This window comes from Leucoraja erinacea, chromosome 12 (assembly GCF_028641065.1).
Source record: "Leucoraja erinacea ecotype New England chromosome 12, Leri_hhj_1, whole genome shotgun sequence".
NCBI lineage: Eukaryota > Metazoa > Chordata > Chondrichthyes > Rajiformes > Rajidae > Leucoraja > Leucoraja erinaceus.
Window position 1 is genome coordinate 17034959 of NC_073388.1, and position 12235 is coordinate 17047193.

Below are 12235 nucleotides of genomic sequence, written 5' to 3' on the forward strand. Positions count from 1 at the left end.
CAGAAATCTGCTTCATATTAAAGACTTCCCATGGAAAAGGAAAAATTAGAAATATAACAGTGTATAAAATCACATTGTCTACTTGGGTTTAAGAGATAGGATTGAAATAAAAACATTAAGGTTTCTGCACGTCTTCCACTAGAGCAATGGCTGTCAAGAGGTAGGATAGCTGTAAACATGCACGCACGTGTTTCCACAGAGAGAGATGACAGATCAGAATAAGTTTCAAAGCATGTTGCAGACTGAAAGCATATGGTGCAGTGTCATGTTTGCGCAGTCGACCTGCTAGATTCTGATGTTTATGATCAAATTGTTTTGTGTGATTCAGATACAATTAAATTTGCATTATAATGAATTAGACTGCAAGAAAATTGCACAAATTAAGGATCGGGGAAACGGGGATGGAGAGTGTAATAGACAGAAAATATATGCTAAATAATGTCACAAATGAACAGTTATGCACAGTTATCTGCTTGTTGACTTTATACAATGTCCTTTCCAGTTTTATAATTGTAATTCATCTGCTGGTGGTACCGATCTACTTAATACAGATCAATGCAAATGTTTCTCAGCAGGACCGTACATAGGCCAGTCTCCATCTTGCATCTGAACATCATGACATTTGAGATTCCAATTTGTTCCTCTGTTAATCCCTGTAAATTAGAGGCAATAACTTTGTCACTAATTGAAAATGTAACTGTTGAGGACGCTCGCAAAGATGTCAAATAAATAAAGAAACTAAGCATATGGTGATGTGTTTTGCTGTGTGCAAAAACCAAGGCTCAGCAGAGCTGAAATATTGAAGACTGACACAAGACTGTAATTATAGCTTAGACCTTTCATTCGGAGTCATTCATTGTGTGTGTAAATGTGAAACAGCAACGAGCTGCTTCTATTTTGAAGACTAACAAAGTGCTGCCTTTTATGCAGTCTTTAATTTAAGAGATTGAGCAGTCCCTTTGTATTTTGTTTGTACATGGTTCTTGGCAGGTTGATAACAAATTGTGAAGACAAAAATACTTCGGCCGTATGCCGGCCTGCTGCTGAATTAACTATCTCTCCATAATGCGTGAAGAAACGCAGGGGACTGATAGTCGATCAAGGGTACTTGAATCTGTCTCTCAGCGTACATTGTTATGACCCAGTCATGCAGAGATTGCCAGCAGTTCATCACCAATCTGAATAAAGGAAGAACAATGCCGTGCTTACATTTATCTCATTCCGCTTTCTTGAAAACTCATCAGACAATTCTTAACTCTTTTTAGGGAGAAAATCGAATTATGAATTAATCAGATTGAATTATATTTTGGTTTTATTACTCACCTAAAATAATATTTTAGATCTTTTGCCCTCTCTAAGTTTTCACTTGAATCCGTAATTAATTTACAAATAATTTACCTAACTAAATAAATCTCAATTCTGACCATCGCGTGTTTTACTTTGCTCAGGAACACAATTCCAGCTTACAAAAGTTGGGGCAATTGAAATGTTCACGATTTAGACAGATAGATAGGGGGAGAGTATCAAGTGATATGGGTGGAACCATGTAAATAAAAATGAGGCAAAGGAAGGAACTGCAGAGGCTGGTTTGCACCAGAGATAGACACAAGATACTGGGAGTAACTCAGTGGACCAGACAACATCTTTGGAGAAAAGGTTCGGGTCGAGATCCTTCTTCAGACAGGGTCAGGGGAGGGGGAAACTAGAGGTTTGAAAAGGAACAAGGAACAATTGAATGAAAGGTATGAAAAGAACAAATATAAGCCAGAGAGCAAGAGGAATCACAGAGGGTTGGCAGCGAAAGAGGGCGTTGCAGAACTCTCATCAGAGAGAGGAGGAGAACTTCTTCAAAGTAGCCATACCTTGAGGCACAGCTGATATGATTGAATGGAAAAGAGATAGAATAGATCTGAAGAAATAAACAACCTGCCTCTGCTTGTATATTCTCTCGATTAACTGCAAGTTTTATTCTCACATTGCGAGTCAGGTCACATGAATCTTGACTCTCAACATTTCCATTGCTAGCTTCAAACATCGCCCTGACAGTCTGCTGTGACTATTTTTATTATTATTGTCCTTACCTTGTCTTCCAATTTTACAATCGTGTCCAATTTTTCATTTGTATTTAATTCTGTCATGCATTTAATTCAGATGTTTCTTTTTCATAAACAACAATTACTTACGCCCCATTTGCTCAAAATGTACTTCATGGCATTTATTTAACAACTCTCGGCTTCTGTCTTTTGCTCGTAATTTCTCTCTTTAACCATTCCTTACAATGGGCTGATTGTGCCGATTATAAAGAAGAATTCCTCCTCAAAATACTAACCTTTCGATTCATCTCCAACATGACATACTATTTGTTTCTAGCTCTTGTAGTTTATTTATCTTTTTAATATAATTTCTTTATTTATCCATTCTTCTCAGCAGACGTGGTTGTATCTTGTGTTGTGACAAACATCCTTATTTTGGGAGGTGAAGGAAAGGAATGTTGTGTATCAGACCAGACCATTGTGTGGAGTGCCACAAACTTTGCATCCTTATTTGATATGGGGAGGCGTGAAGGAAAGGAATGGTCATTGTAGGGCCATGTACAACGAAATGAGCAGACAGTCAGACCATTTCAAAGCTGTGAAACATGGAGTCTTGCCAAAGCACGTTTCCACCCAAATCTTCTGCAATTCCCCGTTATTCTTAGCCAGGTTGATATGGGGAGGCGTCTGCCGTGAAGGAAGAGAAATTCAAAGGGAAAGCAATCTGTGAACTGCTTCAGTACGCCATGCAGCAACAGATTTTGAACAGCAGTAGCAGAGGTCTTGAAGCAGTCACCCTCTGCTGTTTTACCCTCAGGTGAGCAAGCAGATTACCCAGTTAACAAAGGGATACATAGTCTCAACAAAAAAACATTCACAGGGGATTTTAACCCTGTCCAACTCATGAATCACGGGCAAGCAGGAAGTTGAAATTGCTCATATGATTCACTTGTCAGCAGCAGACTCATGGGCACTGAGTTTACCCTGCTCATTTGGGCAGCGTCAAGGCCATCTGGCAGAAACTAGCGGGATCCTTCTTTAAATATGCAGATGATGAGAAGAGGGCTCAGATAATGAGAAGGGAAGCAAAAATGGCTTTTCCACCAAGGACCAGTCCATGGGAAGAATCTAAAAAAAGACTAAGCATTCTGTCTTTTCCAACTTGCTTTGTCAGGTCAGGGTGAATAGAAGTCTTCCTCTAGGGCCTGCACCACCTCCCATGATTTACTTGACTGATGCCCCCTGCAGTCTTTCCTCCACATATCATAAGATCATAAGTGATAGGAGCAGAAATAGGCCATTCAGCCCATCATCTACTCCAACATTCTTCAATCGTGGCTGATCTATCCTTTTCCTGACCCCATTCTCCTGCCTTCTCATAACCTCTGACACCTGAATTAATCAAGAATTTATCTATCACTGCGTTAAATATATCCAACGGCCTCCACAGCCTTTGTGGCAAAAAATTCCACAGATTCACCACCCCTCTGACTAAAGAAATTCCTCCTCAACTCCTTCCTAAAAGAACATCCTTTAATTCTGAGGCTATGACCCCTAGTCCTGGACTCACCCACTATTGGAAACATCCTTTTCACATCCACTCTATCCAAGCCTTTCACTATTCTGTAAGTTTCAATTAGATCCCCCCTCATTCTTACAAACTCCAGCAAGTACAGGTCCAGTGCCGTCAAATGCTCATCATCGAACCTACTCATTCCTGGGATTATTCTTAAACCTTTGTAAACTTCCTCTGGACCATCTCCAGAGCCAGCACATTCTTCCTCAGATACGGTGCCCAGAATTGCTCACAATATTCCAAATCCAGCTGTACCAGCGCCTAATAGAGCCACAGCATTACATTCCTGTTTTTGCCTACAAGCCCTCTAGGAATAAATGCTAACATTGTGTTTGCTTTCTTTACTACCGGTTCAACTTGCAGATTAACATTTTGGGAATCCTGCACCAGCACTCCCAAGTCCCTTTGCACCTCTGATTTCTGGATTATCTCCCCATTTAGAAAATAGTCTACGCCTTTATTCCTACTACAAAAATGCATGACTCCACACTTCGCGACACTATATTCCATCTGCCACTTCTCTGCCCACTCTCATAACCTGTCCAAGTCCTGGATTTCTGGATCTTGGCCCCATTTAGAAAATATGCTGCAGTCCGACAGTGGTGTGCTGTCCCATGAACAGGAGATTCGCATCTCAATCTGAGTTCAATTCCCACTGGTAGAAACAAGGATGCTGGTTTGCAATAAAAGGAAATGATGGGCTGGAGTAACTCAGTGGGTCAGGGAGCATCTCTGGAGAACATGGAGAGGTGACATTTCGGGTTGGGACCCTTCCTCAGAGTGAAGTCTGAATATCACCTATCCATATTCTCCAGAGATGTTGGCTGACCCGCTAAGTTACTCCAGTGGTGTTGTTCAATTCCCACTGCCCATAAGGTAGAGGGAAAGGTGCACGAGCTGTGAATTTTATCTATTAAGGAAACCATTTGGCACTTCTAAGGACCAGTTAAGTTAAAGTCATCCTTTCTCTACTATTTGAAGTGCATATTTATATCCCTTTGAATTACCCAATCCATCATCAAGGTGGTAGCCCTGTGCAGATATTTCATGGTCATGTGTGTCCCCTGTTATTTACCATCTACTTTATAAGAGGTAGTCATTGTTGTTCTTCTTCTCATCGACTGTTGGTCCTTACCTCATTCTCCTCCTCCTTACACCACTACCTTCATGTCACCTTGCTTCCATCCCGGTTCTGTTGAATCTGCAGTAATTGATGAGAATAATGTGTAACCCATGGACTCTTCTGCATGGGACAGGGGATACCTGGTGGGATAAAGGTGTGGGTAGTTTGTGAGATGGTGTACTGCTTCCACTGTTTGCATTGGGCAAACTGTTTGCATGTTCCTGATGCATGGACTCAAACCTCTCAGTTTTCTCCCAAATGCTCCTTGTACACTTTGAGCAGTCAGGGACTCAGCTCAGAAATGAGTATCTGTTTTGGCAGTCCAATGCCCCAGCATTAAGGACTTAATTAAAAGACAGATCAATGGCATCTCCAACTTTTCAAGGCAATCATCTGATGGAGATCACAACTCGTTGTTAATTTCTACAAACAAATTTTGTTTCCTATTGAAGGAACAAATAATTTATGCTTAATGCTCACATGTATTAGAGATTTGACTAGCCCCGACCCGGGGTCCGATTGCCCAGGCGCGGGGGAGCTGAGATCCCCCCGATGCTGGAGCTTGATCTCCCCGATGCGAAGGGCTCGACCGCTGGCTACGGGAGCCAAGATCGTCCTGTCAACGGGAGGCTCGAGGCCCTCGACCGCAGGAGACCAAAGAAGGGAAGAGATTGAACTTTTTTTTCGCCTTCCATCGCAGTGAGGAATGTGGAGGAGTCACTGTGGTGGATGTTTATATTAAAATGTATTTTGTGTATTTTGTTGCTTTTTATTGGTATGACTGTATGGTAAATCAAATTCATTGTATGGTGCAAAACCATACTTGGCTAATAAAGTATGATTATGATGTAGCAGAAGTCTGTAAAATGAGACTGAAGAGAAGTTAAACAAATTATCCCAGCCTTACTGCCTGGAACAGGAACTGTGCATATTGCACCACAATATAACGGAACAGTGGTGTAAATATACAGACTTAGAAATTCATGCCTATTTGATCATTAAGATTAATGATACATTATTGTAGCGACTCCATGCGATTTAAATGGGTTCAATTTTGCCTGCGGAATAGAATATGTAATGTATATCATATATTATGTATACCATATATGGTGCTGTATATAACATTTAGTGCAAGGGAAAGCCAGCTAAATCCAATCAAATATAGTCTGATAGTAGTTCAGGACTGCTTTCTCGTTGTGGTTGGATAGTTCAGCTGCCTGATAACAGCTGGGAAGAAACTGTCCCTGAATCTGGAGGTGTACATTTTCACACTTCTAAACCATTTGCCCGGTGGGAGAGGAGTGAAGAGAGTTGCCAGGTTGCGGCTCGTTCTTGATTACGATGCTGGCCTTGCCATGGAAGCGTGAGGTATAAATCGAGTTAATGGAAGGGAGGTTGGTTTGTGTCATGGTCTAGGCTTCATCCACAATTCGCTGCAGTTTCTTGAGGTCTTGAATGAAGCTGTTCCCAAACCAAGCTGTGATGCATCCCTGTGATGCATTTGTACATATGCCACATGTAAAAAAATTTCTACTATATGACCTATTGAGATGAGATTCTCTATCCCATAAGTGTTATCCCCGGTGGGCGGCGCGACTCACGTCGCAGCGGCCTCTGCAATCCGTCTGTTTTTTTTTTTTGTTATTTTTGTCCCGTTTTATTTTTATTTTTGATGGGGTATTTTTGTTTTGTGTTGTGTTTTGATGGGGTGTGTGTGTGTGTGTGTGTGGTGGGGGGGGGGGGGGACTTTTAAAAATCTTTCCCCTGCATGGAGAACCCGACCTTTTCCCTGTCGGGTCTCCGTTGTCGTTGGGGCTGCAACGTGGAGCGGCCTCCAGCAGGAATGACCTGGGGCTCCAGTCGCGGAGCTGCGGAGCTACTCACCATCATGGAGCTGGCCAAGTCCGGAGCGGGAGGAGCGGTGGTGGCGCGCTGCTGTGACCCGACCCCCGGAGATTCGGAGGCTCCAACCGCAGGTCTGGCAGACAGTAATATCGGGAGCCCGCGGGTCTCTGCTGGGAGACCGCTTTTCGGGGCTTCCGCAACGGCGACTTCTCCCGCCCGAGTAGCGGGGTCGAGGATGACCTGGAGCGGGGCCTTACACATCGCCCGGCGTGGCTTCAACGGCTGCGGGACTTTGCTAGCAACCGCCGGGGACTCCAACAACAAGACCCGGAGCGTGGCCTTGCATCACCCAGCGTGGCTTTAATGGCCGCGGGACAATTGCCATCGCCCGCCGGGGGACCTTGACTCGGACATCAGGAGGGGAATGGAGAGTGCAGGGGAGAGATAAGTTTTTTTGCCTTCCATCACAGCGAGGAGGAGATGCGCTGTGATGGATATCTGTGTAAATTGTGTTGTGTCTTGAGTCATGTGTGTATGACTGCAGAAACAACATTTCATTTGAGGTTCTATGAGGTTCAAGTGACATTTCTATGAGGTTCAAGTGACAAATAAATTGTGTTGTGTATTGTGTTACACCCACAACAAGCAGTAACAGTGTTACATGTAGAAATTCATTAAGAATTATCATTTTAATATTGTAGTATCATTGCAATTACTGCATAACAGAACAAATCAGACTGTAGAGTTTAGACATTTAGATATTTATTCATTATAAATATTTGGCATCCTGCTTCAGCAGATAATAGGATCAATTTTAATGCCGCTCCTGAGAAACTTCGTTTTTCTGATGGTGCTTCTGTGATTCTGATTGTGTTTCATCTCCAAATAGATCCCTTGTCCCACAGTGAAAATCAAAGATTAGTAGCTTGGTGGAATTGAATTTGAATCCTGAATGTCTGTCCTGATGAAGGCTCAGTTCTATCTAAGTATCCTTCTAATTGACAAGTAGGCAACGAAAATCAATTGACTATTTATGGAATGATGATTCTCTCAGCCCATAGTTCCTTTCTTACATGCTGTCACACCACTTTTCTTCTCCTGTACAAATTGACTTTTGCTTCGCTTTCTGGACAATAGCACCTTTTTATGTATTCTTGTTCTTGTTATTCTAATTCTTGGAACTCTTTTTGAAAGTAATTTTAACATACCTTCCAATAGTATTAGAAAGGTAGATAGACACAAAATGCTGGAGTAACTCAGCGGGACAGGCAGCATCTGGAGAGAAGGAATAGATGACGTTTTGGGTTGAGACACTTCTTCAGAACGGTACCTGACAACTGTAATTCTTGATCTATGAACAGCTTCCAAAATCCGCAAGTATGAATCGGTATCTTTTACTTGACTACACCACTCGCATATCTTTATTATTCAAGCTTCACATTAAATGCAGTTTTATATTGGATGTTTTTTTCTTTAAATAATATTTCAGAATAGCTAATTTTCTTCTTCAAAAATAAATTGGCTACAGATTAGTTTGCAGTTTTTTTTGTTTAATTGATTTTTACCGATATAGAAGCTTCTCCGTTTCATGCATTTATATAGTGTCTTTTTTTGGTTTCTCACAAGTTTGGGAAATGCACAACTTTTCCTTTTTTAGAAGTACCAAGAGTTGTGAAATGTGGCACCTTTGTCATTTGACGATGGGAGATGAAGTCACTGGAAATTTCCATCATTCAGAGATCACGGATCTTTGACATTTAGTGAATGGGGAGCGTGTGTCCAACCATGCTGGAGAGTTTGATTTGAAATAAGCAACAGATTTATATTGTGCCTACGTAATTAATTTTCACTAATTCTCAAATCTGGAACAGTTTTATTGATGAATTTTACAGTACAGTCTATTCCTAAGCTTTCAGCATTTAACATTCTGTCAATACAGCTGGTTTCCTGTCTCTTTTTTCACACCTTGAAAATTAGAAAGAAGAAATTAAATTCCCCACCATGCAAATTAGTTGTTTTTAAACCATGTTTAAAGGACAACATTGATGAAAGAAAGTGAACAAAAAACCATTTGTTTTTTTCAAACTATACTGGTCCTTATAGTAGGTTAGTCATATAGCAAATCTCCCCTTCCTGTTCCCACACTGACCTTTGTGTCCTGGGCCTCCTGTATTGCCAGAATGAGACCAAACACAAACTGGAGGAACAGCACCTCATATTCCACTTGGGTAGCTTACAACCCCTTGGCATGAACATTGAATTCCCCAATTTTAGGTAACCTTTAACTTACCCACCCCCAAACCACCCACCCCTCTCTCCCGCACACATACCCCCCTCCTTTATTTCCCCCTTCTCCCATCCCCTGTGCCCCACCTTGACACCCACCTATTTCTTCCCTCCACTCCTCTCCCCCACCACGCCCCGGCACCCCTCTCTGCTACTTATTTCCCCTTTGACTTCAAACCTGTCTCACACCTGATGCTCTTATCACTGGCCTTTGTTTGAACCATCTGCCTAGCCAAACCCACCCTTGCCTATGTCCACCTCTTACCTGCCAATCTTTGTCCTGCCTCTCCCCATTTCCAGCTTTCTTCTCCCACGTACAATGCGTCTGGAGAAGTATCTCAACCCAAAAACGTCACATATCCACATTCTCCAGAGATGTTGCCTGACCTGCTGAGTTCCTCCAACACTTTGTATCCTATTGTGTATCAACTAGCATCTGCAGTTCTTTATTTCAGCAAAAAATACTTGTTTATTTCTATTTTGTTATTTGAATGTGAGGGGAATTGAACAAAATGCTTCAACCATTATAGTCAAAGGTAACAATCATTTGATGCATATGGAGAAACAATAAATCAGCAATTCATAATCATTTGGACATTGAGCAAAATTGCAATATAGGCATACAAGAATTCAGTTGTTTACAAGACAATTCAGCCTTTTTACCAAGAGGGGGAGATAAGCAGATCAGATCTGTAGTTTTCTGTGAATGAAATGGAACCTTGTTCAGTCCAAGCAGCTTGATTAGACTGATTGTGAATTCAGTGTGCCAGGAAGCTTTTAATTACTCAGAGCATATCACTGGTGCCTTCTTGAATTGATGGCATACTTAATTAGGTATGCACGAGGAGACATGTTTGTAACATAATGTATCTGTCCCCTCTTTAGGGATTTAACTTCCTTTTGTAACCATATCCCTCGATCCCTTTTCTGTATTGCTAGAATTGCATTCAATTATTTTGAATATTTCCCCACAGGCTGGTTCAACATCTAATTTGTTCTACAGCTGTAATAGTTAGAATGCAATATTTCTCTGAGACTTTGTTTCACCACCTTTCCTCCTTCAAGCGCTTAATATCCATATTTTAACTTTATCCACTCTTTTGTCTTTCAATATATTGAGTATTTGGCTTTTACCAAATACTTACACGAGCCCTGAAATTTGAACGGTTGGTGCCCTCATCTCCTGTGGAAGTTATGCATAAAACTAATTTAATTAGGGTAGATCAGGCTAACAGTCATTTCTTTAGGAAGTTGTGGCTATGTTACTTGCATAAGCCTGGGTATTCCTGTATACAACTCTTCTTTGTGCTTCTTGTGTTTTTCTGGGGACAGAGTCAGGTTATATGTTGCCTACACTACCTTTCCTCCTTCACCAGCATAAGGTGACATTTTGGGGTGAACATTCACAACAAATGGGAGTTTGCTGTAATACCAATAGAAGCGTTAATGGGGAAGGATAGCAAAGTCCATATATGTGAATACTTGGCCAATCAACTTACTTACTTACTTACCAAAACAGAGTAACATTAAGCCAAAAGATAGGGTTAATGTCAGGGAAGTTGATAAATAGACAAATTTAAAAGCTCTATATTTAAGTGCAAGTAGCATCTGAAACAAAATCAATGACCTAACAGCACAAATAGAGGTAACAGACATAATCTGATAGCCATTATAGAGACACAGTTACATGGAGATCAAATCTGGGAACTCAATACCTTTGGCTTCTAGGAAGGATAACCAGGAAGAAAAAGGTGGTTGTGTAGTTCTGGTAATTAGAGATGAAGTAATTACAGTTATGAGAGACATGTAAAAATATAGAGTTAATTTGGGTGAAGGTTAAACAATGTCAAGGCAAGGGGAAATTAAACTAGTAGTAGTGTATAAATAATCACTCCCAGCAAACGCATACCCCATTGAAGACCAAAGATTCGAAGGAGAGAGGAAACAACCTGATTAGAAGTTAGGAAAATGATTAAGTTGAAAGAGAACATTTACAAGGTGGTAAAAATTAATGTTAAGTCTGAAAATTGGGATAAATTCAGAATCCAACAATGGAGGAGTTAAGAGGATACTCCTTCTGGCAGACGATGCTATGTACATCCCACCAATACTAAAAAGTACATTATATTATAGATACAAATACGGAGATACAGTGTGGAATCAGGCCCTTTGAATTGAATTTAATAAAGTTTGAATTGAATTGAATACATTTTATTAGCCAAATATGTATACTTACAAGTAATTTGCCTTGGTACAGGTGCACAACCATTTATTCAAAAGCCTTGGGACCAGACACTTTTTGTAATTCGGAATTTTTCGGCTTTCGGAATGGAAGATTTTTAGCGTAGATTTTAACGGCTGGCTCAGTGGTAGAGTGCTCGGCTCATATCCGCAAGGTCGCAAGTTTGCGCCTCGATCCCGGCAGTTATTTGATCGCGAGTTTGAGTCTTCAATGTAGTTTTTTCTTGCAGAATAGGAGAGAATAGGAAGGGTTAGGCTGGATTCATTCTCTGCGAGATTATCTTAGTGCGGGAGACAAGTGTAGGAGAGGTGTACTGACTGTGTGGGCAGAACTTTGGAAGTGATTGCCCACCATTCTCAAAAGCCGCTGTGTCTCCCTGTCCCTGGGATAGCAGGGGGCGATCAAACAGCACAATACCCCCCTCCCCCCTCCAACTTCTGGTGGTCCTGACGTCTCTGGCCACCCCCCTGTACAGGAGCTGAGACTACACTGTACCGCCCTTGCAGGTGAGCAGGAGAGTGGGGTTGTTTGCAGTTGCAGAGGGAGGGGCAAGGGTGGTACAGTTCCCAGTCTCAGCTCCTGTACAGGGGGGTGGCCAAAGACGTCAGGACCAACAGGTACCCGCTCCACGATGGGCCGCTACAGCGACAAGTGGCAGTTCGTCCACAGCCCGAGCTGTGCCCCCTCATCCACAACCCGGGTTCCTCTGGAGTTGGAACGCGGCTGGGCTATAGTTGCTGCTGGCTGTGAGTCTCTGGGATCTCCGTGCTTGCAGTTGGTGCCCCGTTGGTCCTGACGTCTCCGGCCACCCCCCTGGACAGGAGCTGAGACTGGGCACTGTACCGCCCTTGCCCCCTCCCTCTGCAACTGCAAACAACCCCACTCTCCTGCTCACCTGCAAGGGCGGTACAGTTCCCAGTCTCAGCTCCTGTACAGGGGGATGGCCAGAGACGTCACAGCCCGAGCTGCGCCCCCTCATCCGCAACTCCAAGAACAAGACGTACCTTGCACACCATCAGCTTCTGTCCCTACGGGGTGCATGTTCCTCTGGAGTTGGAACGGGGCTGGGCTGCTGCTGGCTGTGGGTCACTGGGATCTCCGTGCTTGCAGTGGGCCTGGGGGTCGGTGTC

The 12235-nt window shown here is 42.5% G+C and overlaps 1 protein-coding gene across 6 annotated transcripts in view; it reads left to right on the plus strand.

The window, feature by feature from the left end:
* Positions 1-12235, plus strand: part of dlg3 (discs, large homolog 3 (Drosophila)) — a 389240-nt gene that overhangs the window by 100961 nt on the left and 276044 nt on the right. The gene's annotated exons all lie outside the window — the stretch shown is intronic.